Source organism: Convolutriloba macropyga, chromosome 10 (assembly GCF_964194025.1).
Source record: "Convolutriloba macropyga chromosome 10, txConMacr16.3, whole genome shotgun sequence".
NCBI lineage: Eukaryota > Metazoa > Xenacoelomorpha > Acoela > Convolutidae > Convolutriloba > Convolutriloba macropyga.
The window spans coordinates 31047819-31060950 of record NC_134477.1 but is presented as its reverse complement, the minus strand read 5'-3'; positions in this window follow the sequence as shown (position 1 = coordinate 31060950).

Sequence of the window (13132 nt, the reverse complement as noted above, 5' to 3'; positions counted from 1 at the left end):
TTGATTCTTGGCAGAAACAACATCTGTAAAAAATGCGAAAAAAATTTTGACAGAAAAAATGCGCTCAAATTTGTATCAACTCATACCTCATTGCGCTCGAGAATTTCTCTATACCGACTAGTGTGCGCTCAAATCTGGTCCAGACTGGACCATTTCGGACTTAAGTGACCTCAGATCAGACGTGTTCCAGGCATCTGTCTAGACTAAAAAGCACTCGAAACTTTCTCAAAACCACGTAAATCAAACTCACCGTACGCATTTGTGCGCTGGAAGATGAGCTGATCAGAGGTCATTTTTTGTCTGGACACTTTGACCCGGATTAGTCTTTATCATGGTGAAGTTCAGATTGACGGCAAATTGACATTATGGTTCGACGATGAGAAAAACGGGCGCCCTCGGTGCACAATAGTAGACATGAATAATGTCACCTAGCTAAATGATCAACTAACATAACCACAAGGCACAGAACTTGTCAAAAGCGTTCAGAACCATTACTGTTGCAAACTCAGATGGTTGAGCACTAAAAACTGCCCAATTAGTGGAACAGAGACTAGAGGCCCTCTAACCCAAACTAATATTAACTTGTATGGAGCGGCCCGCTATGAGGATCCTCCGACATCCCCTAGTGGTAGTCATCCTTCTTGACAAATACCACCTTCGAATGTCTGACGACCAAATACCGGCGTTTTCGAGTTGTTTGCACCCTTAACCAATGGGGAGGTAAATCAGATATAACCTCAGTGTAGTGGCTATTGATATTAAAGTGCTTCAGGGCAACTCGATTTTGGAGCGTAACTGCATTAGGACAACTCTATAAAAGCCACTAGCTGGGCAAAGCCCCGATAAAGAAGGGCCGAAGCCAAAGATTGGTCTATCAAGCCACCATGTTGAAAATCTCAAGCAAAAAGTAGTTCAACGAAAGATCAGACTCTGAAAGTAACTTGTTTTAGATTTTTAGCCAGTTTTCAAAGCCATGAAAATTGTTTTAAGAGGACTTCACTGATTGAAATTATAAAATTGTGGAATAGGAGTTGCAATGAATGAATTGTTTCCGTCACTGATTCAATGTGAAAGCACCGAACACGTCTGTTTGCTTTGGCGATTACACAACAAAAAACAGTGGAGTACCCTTTGAGGCAAAATAAACATTGGCTGGTTTTGGGGTGACCTTCGACACAAAACTAGTGAAGATGTTTAAAGTCGTTTAAATTGCTGGAAGAGATGCAAAAACATTTGCAGAAAGAAAGCTTGCAAAAACTAAATTTGTGAGTAAATGGTCACCAACTAAAAGTTCTGATGAAGGCTTGGCGGAGAACATCTATTGAAAAAACATGCTCATTTTTGGAGGCCTTGATATGAATAACAATCTGCCAAGAGATATATGGAAGGCTGCGACAAGCGATAAAATTAGACCGAATAGTTTGCCTTTGTCGAATTTGATAATGAACCAAAAAGTGAATGTCAAAATGCTTTTCCAATGAAAAAGGGTTGCCCGGAAAATCTCGTGTCAACATCCAAGAACAAGAAGCCATCTCCGAAGGAATATGTACTAAAAAAACGCGGAGTAGGAGACGTCAAAAAGTTCTCGGTAGATACTCCGGACTCCAATCAAACCAGGCTGTTGTTGTGCATTGAGAAAGGTCAAGGAGGAATCCGCGGAAGCCCCTGAAAGCGCAAAAGATGCTGGAAAAATATATGCGTAGCAAATGGCTCCCAATTCCACTCAAAGCCATTCGACCCTGATAAGCTGAGAAGTGATTTCAGAACTCACATACAAAACCTAAGTAAAGCAGAACTGTTAGCACAGTGACTGCTGTGCCGAGTGAAGTAATCAACAACTACTACTTTGCAGAAGAGAATCCGTTTAATACAACTGATTGCTGGGCAGCTCAGCTAACGCTGATCGAAGGAGAGAATCATCGAAAGAGAAAGGAAGCACTTAAACGGTACATATAGAAAGTTTTGAGAGCAGAAAGATAGAACGAGATAGAATTAACAGAGAAGTGAACGACATCAACACAGAAGTAACAAGGAAAGAGCAGTTTTCAAAGACCTTAAAAATGAAAACAGCTGATAGTTAAACAAGAATGGCCAAAAAAATCTGGAGAGACCTTACGAACATAACAAGTAAACTTGTTCGAACCCAACAAGAAAAAAACGATCACCCTCAGGAAATATCAGTTTCAAGATCATTAAGAGAAGCGATTAAAGCAGTAAAAGACTAAAAATGTCACGCTGCTGGAAGCCCCCTTCTTAAAGGAATCAAATAGTTCTGAAGAACTCTGCAGTGAGCCTAATGAGGTCGAGGTTAGATTAACCTTAAGAAAAGTGATATCGGAGAAAGCGTCCAATTAAATTGGCTGGTTAGAGAATTGCTTTAAAAAAAGAACCAATGACAAATTGGACAAATTTGAGTTTGGATTCAAAAAATGAAACATTCTGCAAGCAGTTTGCGGCCGAGGGATTTCATACAAGTTTCTAGACGTGAAAGGGAAGTCCTGGTAATAGTCTTTTTGGATCTAGTCAAAAACTTTGACCTGGTTGATAGAGAAGACATGATGAGATTCCAAGAAACTATCAAAGTTGCACCCACTATCAGCCTGATATGGCAGATGCTTGAAAACTCTTACGTGGAAGTTGACTCCGATAACAATTTAAACTTGAAAGAGGGGTTGGACAAGGATGTGTGATTGGTCAACAAAATTTTGGTGTAATAATTGACAGAGTCTTCAGACGGATTCAAGCACTGAAAGTTAATCTTGCTAACGCAGGTGACTGCGTGATACTTGCACAAAGAGAGCTACAAGCGCAAAGCAAGCTAAATGAACTCAACCGGGCATAGAAAACGCCGACTTGGAAATATAAAATCCAGAGAGTGAAGTTGTGATAGCAACTAAGGAAAGAGCAAGTGATCGCACGTAATGACACCCTCACCGCAAAAAACAGAAATAGGTCACTGAAGTTAAGTATCTGGGTTCATCTCTAAATGGTCAAACCGAATTAGAAGCCGAGGTGATGAGTAAATGCACCTAGGCAATGAATACAGGACATCAACAACATGGCTGCTTTTCTCAACAAAGTCTCTCAAATGCTCCGTCACACATGCAGAAAGAAAGCATTGACCCCTCGCACAAAAAGTCCCTCTAAGAGACAACAAGACTGCATTCGCAGTAAGATGAGCAAGGCATTAGATTGCCTTCAAACCCTGCATGATGAAGAGTTTATAACGCGAAGGTGGAAATGTTACGTCAAAGATTGGTTGCGTGCTCTCAGAACTGACTTAGAGAGAGAAGAAAATTCGAGCTGCAAGAATAGAACACTCATGTATGGGTTGAAAATCAATTACAATTGGAGTGCTAATGCAGCCAATACTAGTGTGAAATTAGTGAATTTCAGTGTTCGAACACTTTCGTGGGAGAAAAGTTGTGCGAGGCTCTTCGCAACAAGAAAAAAGATGCTCAGATATCCCAGAATCTATCACAATGGAATTGGCAAGGTATTGCACATGAATCCTTTCCAAGTAATGCAACCCATTTGTTTTTCAATTGTAGGTCCAGCTATGGGCTGCAAAATGACATACAACTATAAAAGTCGGTGGTTTGACCACGTAAAAAATCGACAACCTAAGTGCACAATAGTGGTCAATGAAAATGCCAATCTAGAGAATGACCAAACAACAGAACCGCAAAGCACTGAACTGAGTGGGAACACGTTCAATGAAAACTACGATGTGGAATATCATTACCCACAAAGTTCTTGGACACACAAAATCCTCAAAAGTGTTCAGAATCTTGTTTCGATCAAACACAATTGGTCGTACACCAAGAACTGTCCTATTGGTGAAGAAAAGATTAGAGGCGAAATAGGCCGAAGTGCCTGTAATCCAATTGAATGTACTCCACATTGCCGCTCCTCCGACGCCCCCTAGTGGGAATATCCCCTCTTGATCTATGATAACCTCAAAGGTTGGGGCATTAATGGTCTAATTTTTGATTTCCTTGCGCCCTTAACTAATGGGAAGGAACATCAACTAGAATTATATGTGCCACAAGTTTACGACTATTTAATCTAAAGAATATCAGAAATAAGATATTATAGTCACGATCTCGATCAATGTTTACTTTTTAGAGTACATGACATTGAAAAAAAAACAGAAAATTGTCCAGGTAAAAACTTGTTTCAATTTGTCCTTTCTAATGTTCTTGATTGTTTCTCGAGGCATATTTTCCTTAATTATGTTCGGGAAGATCAAGTTTAGTTTCTTTTCAAATTATGATCAGATGATCAGCCCATCTTATGTGCATTATCTTTTGTGCAATATACGTGCAATATTATGTTCAATATGTTTTTGTTATCGCTGTCAAGCTTCCAACAGGGTCCGAGTAACAGCAACATGATAACAAATTATAATTGTTTCTAACCTCCAGAATATCCTTTGATCTGAAATTATCGATGAAAACGATGCGTTTGGGAATGGTAATTTCTCGCGTTTTGACATATTTTCTTTGATCAACATTAGTTTGACTTTTTCGCATGTAGTCTCGCGTCTGAAACTGGTATGCAAAAGCGAAAAGCGACTATCTTTTGTGCTGTCCAGTTTTTGCCCTTAAACTCAATTTTTCTTTATAACACTGCTAGGTTGACCTAAATTGAATGATTTCTAGTACGTTGAGTTGCTGGAATCTGAAAACTGGATCCTGTGTACGCTTTTTTCCGAAAACCGGTTCTTTGAAATTTTAGATGCAACATTACGTTGCCAAACGTAGTTTTGTTGAGTACATGTACCTCAAATTGTAAGCATTATCCGCACCCATGTTTTAAGAGGTGTTTTACAAGCGTGCGTGGACAACACAGAGTATGAAAAATTAGTTCAAAATCACTCAAAAGTGGATATGTTCATCAAATTTATCAATATGCAGTGCTTAGATTTTGTTATTTAAGGATAACTGTGACGGAATTTTGCCTATTGTCTGCAAATTACTTTCACAATGACGCACAGTACAAGTCAGCAAATTAAGCGTTTGTTTTGTGCACAAACAGAGTATCTAAATTTTATACAACTTTAGTGTAATCAATATTCACAATTTCATCGTCTTTTCTATCCAAAAATGGCTGAACATATATCCGGAGATAAAGTATCAAAATTCCGTCGTTAAATTTATTTATGAATAATTATCTTAAATTGTGTGTTAATCACATCCACAACTGATGGAATTTAATTTAAAAGATGAACGACTGACTGAATATGATATAATAACAGTAATCAATTTTGCATACGAAATTCCCTCACTAAAGTCTGCCACCATTGAGAGCACGCAAGATCAATTCAGTCTTTTTCGTGCTAAATATATACAGAGTAGCACAAAAAATCACAGTTATTGTTGAAAATTGTTATTTTTTGTTATTATTTGATTAATTTGTTGTAGATGGAGTTTATTTTGATCTGTCTCTTTGATCCGTTTTTAAAGTCCCTTCAAAATGTTACAAATTCTATTTACCAGTATCCAAAAGCTGTACATCAACTTTATAGTACAAAAGTCGTACTATAAATAGCCGCTTGTACAAAAAATGAAAAATGAGAAATAGGTCTGTAGGCGTACAGACCAATTTCCGAAAGTTGTACTATGTCCACTTTTGTGGAAAATGGATACCAGTTTCCCTTCAAAATAGCTTAGATTTTGAATGTAACGCACACTATAATTTCTTTAAAAGTGCCGAATTTCAAATTAGCAAAACATAATTTATTTATACGCTGCGTAATTTATTTATTTGAACGCGCTATTAATTTGATTTCTGTACTATATACGATTTCCTAGATTTCTATTCTTTTTGGAATACTGATGATAAAGAACATAAATGATTTTAAGAGCTCTTGTAGACTCTTTCTTTTCAAAAAACTACAAACTCCGCATAACTGAAGCAAAATCTCCGTAGTCCAAAAAAAATTGATGAAAAACTACTTATTTTTCTGTAAGAAGGAAACATTTTGATTTCTTTGGGCTTTGTACTTAAACAATAATACATAAAAGTGAATATTTTGAAAAATAAAATCCAAAATTAAAATTATTTCACCGATAGTTTGAGTTTTATTGATTTTTCCAATCAGTTGTCACCGTTAGGGCGTCACTGGGTAAAGGAGAAATGTAAAAATACTAATTGAACTTTGAAAGATAATTTAGATAAATAATAATAAAAAATCCTGAAAAAGGCAAAAATGTTGGAAAGAAAAACCTTAGAGCGATATTCAAAGGAAACTTTGATAATAAAAGAGAGAGATATTAGCTGCACTTTAGTCAACCAAATCGAAAAGTCCTGTTTTGTGACAGTATAAGTTTTTATATTCGTAATTCCTAACAAAATTTGCAAAAACCTTTAGCAATTTGATTGTAAACAAAAATGAGTACTAACTGATTCAAATGTGTCGTAAGCATTTCTAGACAACAGAAATGAAAAATAAAATAACAAAAATAAGCTACTGGTAGTTACATTTTATTGTTTATGGCCATTAAAAAGGGGAATCCCAACTTTCTTTCTTGTTCTTTCTACACTTCACTTTGAAGGACCAGTATTAGACCTTGACTCATGAAAAGATTCAAAAAGTGTTGTGAGGGGGATTATTGTTGACCAAAATTACACTTTGTGTCGAGGAGAGTTTTCTTATGGGTCCAGCAAACGTCCTCTGATGGGTATTTTGTGTTAGGCATGGTCTTTTCATACTCATTTTGGGTCGAGCAAGGTCTGTTGTCCAGCAAGGTCTTTCCATAGGAGTTTTTGGTCAAGCATTGTCTTTTAACGGGTCGAGAAATAGCATTTCAATAGTCCGGCCGAGGTTAATTCATCGGTGGAGCATGGTTTTTTATTGGGTGGAGAAAAAAATGTTTCCTTATTCTGCTTTATTGCAAATTCGGGAATTTTTTTAACAGATTTTCTACTTCAGTACTTCCTGAAGCAGCAATGGAACATGACTACACAGCGTTTCACCACTACCGTCCAACTTAATATACGTATGGAAAACTGCCAGAATATTTAGGACTTTTTGTGATCATTAAGATAAGTCAGTTATTGCAGCTGGACTATACTATCAAATTATTTCATTGAATGGAGCTAGGTAGTTTAATTGTCGTGGTCTTCATCCCAATAGTCATGATGAAAATGTGGCGTTATTTCTTTGTTTACCCTCCATAATACATGAAGTATAATAAAAAACTATTCAAGTTTTGGTTGTTCTACTGAATAGCAGATTATGAAGAAGCAAGCATGCTGACTACGTTATAATCAATAGTGAGCAACAAAGTTGTGCCTAATATTTTGAGGCCAAAAAGCACTCATGAAAAACTTTCGCCCACCTCGTGATTTTGCAATAGCAGCTGTAGCTCGAACCAATTTTAATAATTCATCCTTTTAAGTCGAGTAAAATTGAGCATAACATTTGAGTCAAGCTAAAGTCCGGTGTAATTACTTTGAGTTCAGCAATGTTCCAGAAGCGAAACTTTGGGTCAAGTTAAAGTCCAGGTGCAGAAAATTGGGCCGAGGTACATTCCAAATGCCAAACATTGGGTGGAGATAAATTCCAGAAGCAAAACTTTCGGTCAAAATAAAGCACAGATGCAGAAAACTGGGACTAAGTAAAGCCCGGAAGCAAAAGAAATAGTAAAGCTAAAATTGAGGTCACAATTGAAATCGAGCTAAAATCTATTCATAGGCAATTGCACTACAAAGCGCTAATGCGTTTGAATTAAAAAAAGTGATTCAGTCCCGAAACATTGTATCTTCAGAATATTTTAAGTTTCTTTATGTGCAGTTTTTCTTCATTATGATTATATTGAAGTCATAGAGTTGGCACAGATTAAACTTATCCTGCTCAATCTCAAAAGTACTCATACCGCAAAATTAAGACTGAGCAGAATAATGACATGCTTTTGTAGCTTATAACTGGTAATTACTAAAGTAGTATACACACTATTTATACTTAATGTAATTTGTCGGCAATTACCACAAAGCCCATTTAGCGCAGTGGTTACGACCTGTTACGCAAATTAAATGTCACAAGCGCGCACGCGGAAGTTCGAATGGCATACAAAGCAAACCTTGTCGGCGGGAGTTAAGCTGAACATATTAATTTTGATGACGTAAACTTTACTCAAAAATCGTACTGGCCAGTGTAAATTGTGAAATGAACAGATTACTGGCCATCCTAAAAAACAGAATGTCTTTAGACTGATTCAGCGCTGATTTGCTCTGCCACCAACTTCCGAGAGACAATTTGATGATAATATATTTCTACATATCTTATTTGCAACATTACTTGCAACAAATGAAAGCAGCACCCCGAAATAATAACTCTCGCAACAAATAGAAGCTCATCTTCTGTTTTTGAGAATTCAGGATTACAGAGTATGTATCTTGTTTGCAATCCATTCACGGAAGTATACAGTGCTTGCAAAGAAACTTCCATTGTTGCAGATTGCAGGCACTCCAGAATCCGTACGTGACGATGTGTTCCGAAAGAAGCTTCCAATTCCATATAGACACTTTGTTCGAAATTGACCTCCACAGTTTTCCAGTGTATATAGGGGACCTAATATGGGGGTTTTATGCGTTTTATTAAGAAATTTTAACCTCAATGGTTTGTTTATTTCAGTTAAAGCTGCATTCTCAGATTGGTGTCCCGTTTTTCATCCGTATTTTTTAACACCCCTCATCGTTTCAACAGGTTATTTCAGTTTAGGGAAAAGCAGTCTCCAATTATTTGTCTCTATTTGACCTACAGATTTTCAACAAAAGTTAAACCCTAGCGTGTGCTATAGATATTACAAAATTTATAAATAACATTTGGATAAATTTTTAAATCAATTTCAGATCTTTTCAGCATAGTTCTTTAAAAAAGCTGTTCAGATCATTATTTCAAAAGTTTTTTTGTTCACTCAAACTACTCGAGAGCACCGAAAACCGGGAAAAAATTATCCCCACTAAATCAGAACAACGGCTGACGCGGTGAGTTGAAATATGTGCCAGTTCTCGTCGTTCTTCAGTAGTCGTTTGAACCCGGGTCGAGAAAAAATCGGAAAAATATGTAAGATAAGCAGAGAAACGTTGGTTTTTTCACCGCAAATTTCGAACATAATTTTGCGGTCAAATGCGGTGAATGCGGTGAAATTATGTAAGTTCACCACTAGAGTAAGCGGTGAACTTACAAAAATTCACCACATTTCACCGATTACTACAACTTACAGTCCTTGCACGGATTCGAACCTCTTACATACGCGTTGAACTTTTATATGAAATTACAAATTTTAGCGGTGAAATGCGGTGAATGCGGTGAAATTATGAAAATTCACCGCTTACTCTAATGGTGAAATTACATAAATTCAACGCCTAAAAAGTTTCAAAAAATGTATGATTATTCGTGGGTAAATTTTCCGTGTGTCTTTTGATAAATGTATCTTAACTTCGTTGAACAAAAGACAATTCGAAGCGTTTTCTAACCGGCAAATTTATGTTATTTCATCACTAAATTAAGCGGTGAATTTGAGTAATTTCATCGCAATCACTGCTTATCTTACATAATTTGGACAATTTTTTTTCATAGCGCTGAATTCATGTAATTTCACCGGTAAATTCAGTAAATTCACCGCTACCAGGCGATAAAGGTTTTTTCACCGCATTCACCGCCTGATTTATGTAATTTCACCGCATTCACCGCTTATCTTACAAAATTTTCCGCATTCACCGCTTGTCTTACATAATTTTGCGTTGAATGGCGGTGACACCTCGACCCGGGAAGGAACTAAATTTACAATTGAAATGATCTTCTTGACGTGTTTTTTGTCAATTTTGTTGAAAGTATTTGATTTGCAAACTATTCATTACGTTATCTTTTATAACTTCCTAAAACTATTCAGCATCAGCCTTATATACATAGCGCATAAACCTCCGTCATCGAAGTGGCAAATATTCGGCTCCGGAAAAGTAACTGTCTCTACACATACATTTTCGTCCCGACAAAAATCGAATGTAGGCTGGGAAGGAGATGCGAAGGTGGACTCCTTGAAGATTGCTTCTTGGGGATGCTTATGGAAAGTGAAGCACATTGTGAAAATCAACCCAAACCCAGTGAAGCCCAGATAGTTTATCCGATTGTCAACAAGATTTACTCTCTCCTGACATATTGGAATTACCATTCCCGGATACTCTCTCAGTGTATTGTCGTCGATCAGATTGAAGAAAGAAAGAAGCCAACAGAAATTCTTTTAATAATTGTACAATCTTAAACAGTATCGGCTATGACAAAGTGCAAACAATCTGAGCCCTAAAAAATTAAAATTACTTTTTAGGCAGTTACATGTACAACTACAACGTCAAAAGGCCCTTTGAAATGTTCAAAAAACGACCATCTCGTTAAGGGGACATTGAAATTTTAAAAACTGCTCTTAATTTTCGGGGCAGCACACAAAAATATTCGTTCAAAAAACCAAAAACTTGAGCAAAGTAAGTCAACTCTTTAGGCACATTTATTCTTGATATGCACACTTTAAAAAATAAAACTTCGCAGAAAATGTTTTGGAATAATTAGAATTACATTTCTCAGGCTTTTTAACAGGTTTTTTTTAGTTCAGCCAAAAAATAATTTAAAAAATTGGGCCTGCTGAAATTCGATTAAAATAATTTAACCAATAATGCAACAGTGAAAATTCTGCATTTTATGCATAAAAACATTTGTCTGTTGTGATTTAAAATTTTAAAAAAGCAGACGAAAACGAGAAAATACCCAAAACGACAAAAAGAGGAAAATTTTTATTTTTTAACTCAAACTTTAATCCTCACTCTCATTCTGTTAGAACTTTAATCTAGTGACTCAATTATTTCTTTTTGAAATTTGTTTTATTGTTTGGGACCAAATATATTGAAATTAAGTTATTTTCTCAAAAGGAAATTTCCATCCAATAGAGAACGAGCGGTTTGTTTTGAACAGCAGTTTTTGTTTGAATTTGATCCGAGAAATCCCTGTTCCTAACCTGGATGCCTTTGTTCTCCGTCGACACTGTTTTGAATTGAATTCTTTGAGTGAGCATTTTTCATAAATGAACTGATTGCTACAAATACAGCTGACAAATACACCGGTTTAGCTATGTTCATCCTGCGTATTTTTTGGGCGGATTAGATAACGGATGACGCCCCATAGTTCGCTTACGGATAACGCCCCATATTTCCTTTCTGGATCATTTCATAAATAAATGCTGCAGACATCTTTAGTATGCTGAATACTAGTCATGAGAACTTTCTAAATTAACTAGATAAATCTCTAGTCAAGATGAAACGTTTCCTTTCTTTGTTTTCTTTCAGTTAGACTGCAACCAATTGCTTGCATTCTTCGTCACGCTATCATCATAATCTTGATTGTGTCCTAATTTTTGATTTTCCAGCAAACTCCAACATCTTTATCAAATCAGATGATTCCCAATATAAGTCAGTTTTTTTTGTTTTTTTTTCAATCTTTTCCGTACATACGTCTTTTCTTATTTTGAATGATATTTGCTAATGCTTTGATTTTGTCTGTTCACAGCTTCATGTAAGGGGTTGTCCCGTCCGGCTGGTTGATAAAAGTTCACAGTTGGTTTTTATTAGTAATGTGTGTATGGGTGTTCCAGGAACACACGAGGGGGAGACAAGAACATCAAAAATTAAACTTTGCTAAAATCGATTTTTTTATTTGTTGTTGTCTCCCCTCGGGTGCTCCTGGAAGATCCATACCCTGGTCGAGACCCGATGTTAATCTTGCAAGATCTTGCAAGATTCTTGCAAAAGGATGTTAATCTTGCAAGATCTTGCAAGACGATGTTAATCTTGCAAGATCTTGCAAGATGATGTTAATCTTGCAAGATCTTGCAAGATTCTTGCAAGATTAACATCCGAATTTCAAACCCCAGAAAAAAAAAGAAAAAGGATTCAATCTGCAAAAATTCTAATCCAAAAGATCATACGTTTTGTGTGGTGGGTGAAATAACTTTTTTTTGCTGATAAAATAGGTACATGGTGAAATTCGCAAATTGTCTTTTTTCTTGGCCTTCCAATCCTTTTGAAAATCGTTTCACAGCTTCACTCTAAAAAATGTCTAGGTAATTTTACCTGCAACGTTTGCAGGTAAGCAAAATTGCAGGTAACAATACGTGCAAAATTACCTGCAAAAATTTGATGCGTGCAATTTACCCTATATGCGCTATATCATCTATAATCCTTGCTGTAGGTAACTAGTTTTTGGCGTGCTCCTCTTGGTTTTCATTTTGTGTTTACATGGCTGAAACTGGCTGTTCAGATAATAAGGGGCTTTTAAACCTCGCTAATAACCTCGCTTTTTGGTCATTTGGTACGGTACCTTATAATTGCTATAACTCCTCGAAGAATGTACCGAAGTTGATTTTGCGGATCATATCATGAACTTGACACTATACTTCTTCCGCAAAGAAATTATTATTGCCAAAAAAGAGGAAGGAAAATGATGTAGAAAGTTGTGACCACAGATCCATTATTTTTCCTCTGTATTTTCTCTTGTGGTTTTAAAAAGACCATTTTGCGATCTTCAAAAAGCTATCTATCGACTCAAAAACATCTCTGTCATAATTGACAACAATGTTAGTAGCTATCGGTAACCTGTCAGACTAAATCAAGGACCATCAGATATTGTCCAACGACTCCGCAACCAAACTTTATATGTTCAATCTAGAGAATCGTTATTCAAAGCAATCTGATTTGCAAAACGCAAAAATAAATGTTTATAAGCACAAAATCAAAAACAAAACACTCCAATGAGAAACAAGAGACGGTTTTGGGCCATGAAACGAGTTTTGAGATGCATAGAATGTATTCGCTTAGCAAAACTTTGTCGAAGCAGAAAATTGGTTTTTGGGGTAATTTGGATGATTCAGTTAAAAGTTTACTCTCTAATGCGTTAAATAGGGATATCATGCCAAGTAACAAGAACTTTTAATTAAGATCAATTTCTTAAGACAATTGTTGGATGAACTTGAGGTTTCAAGAAAAATCAAACCGCAAAATCATTAAGAAATTAAGTCAGTCTGATTAAAATTTCTGAACAATTTCAACCGAAATCTACAAATAGAAGTTTGAAAGGTCA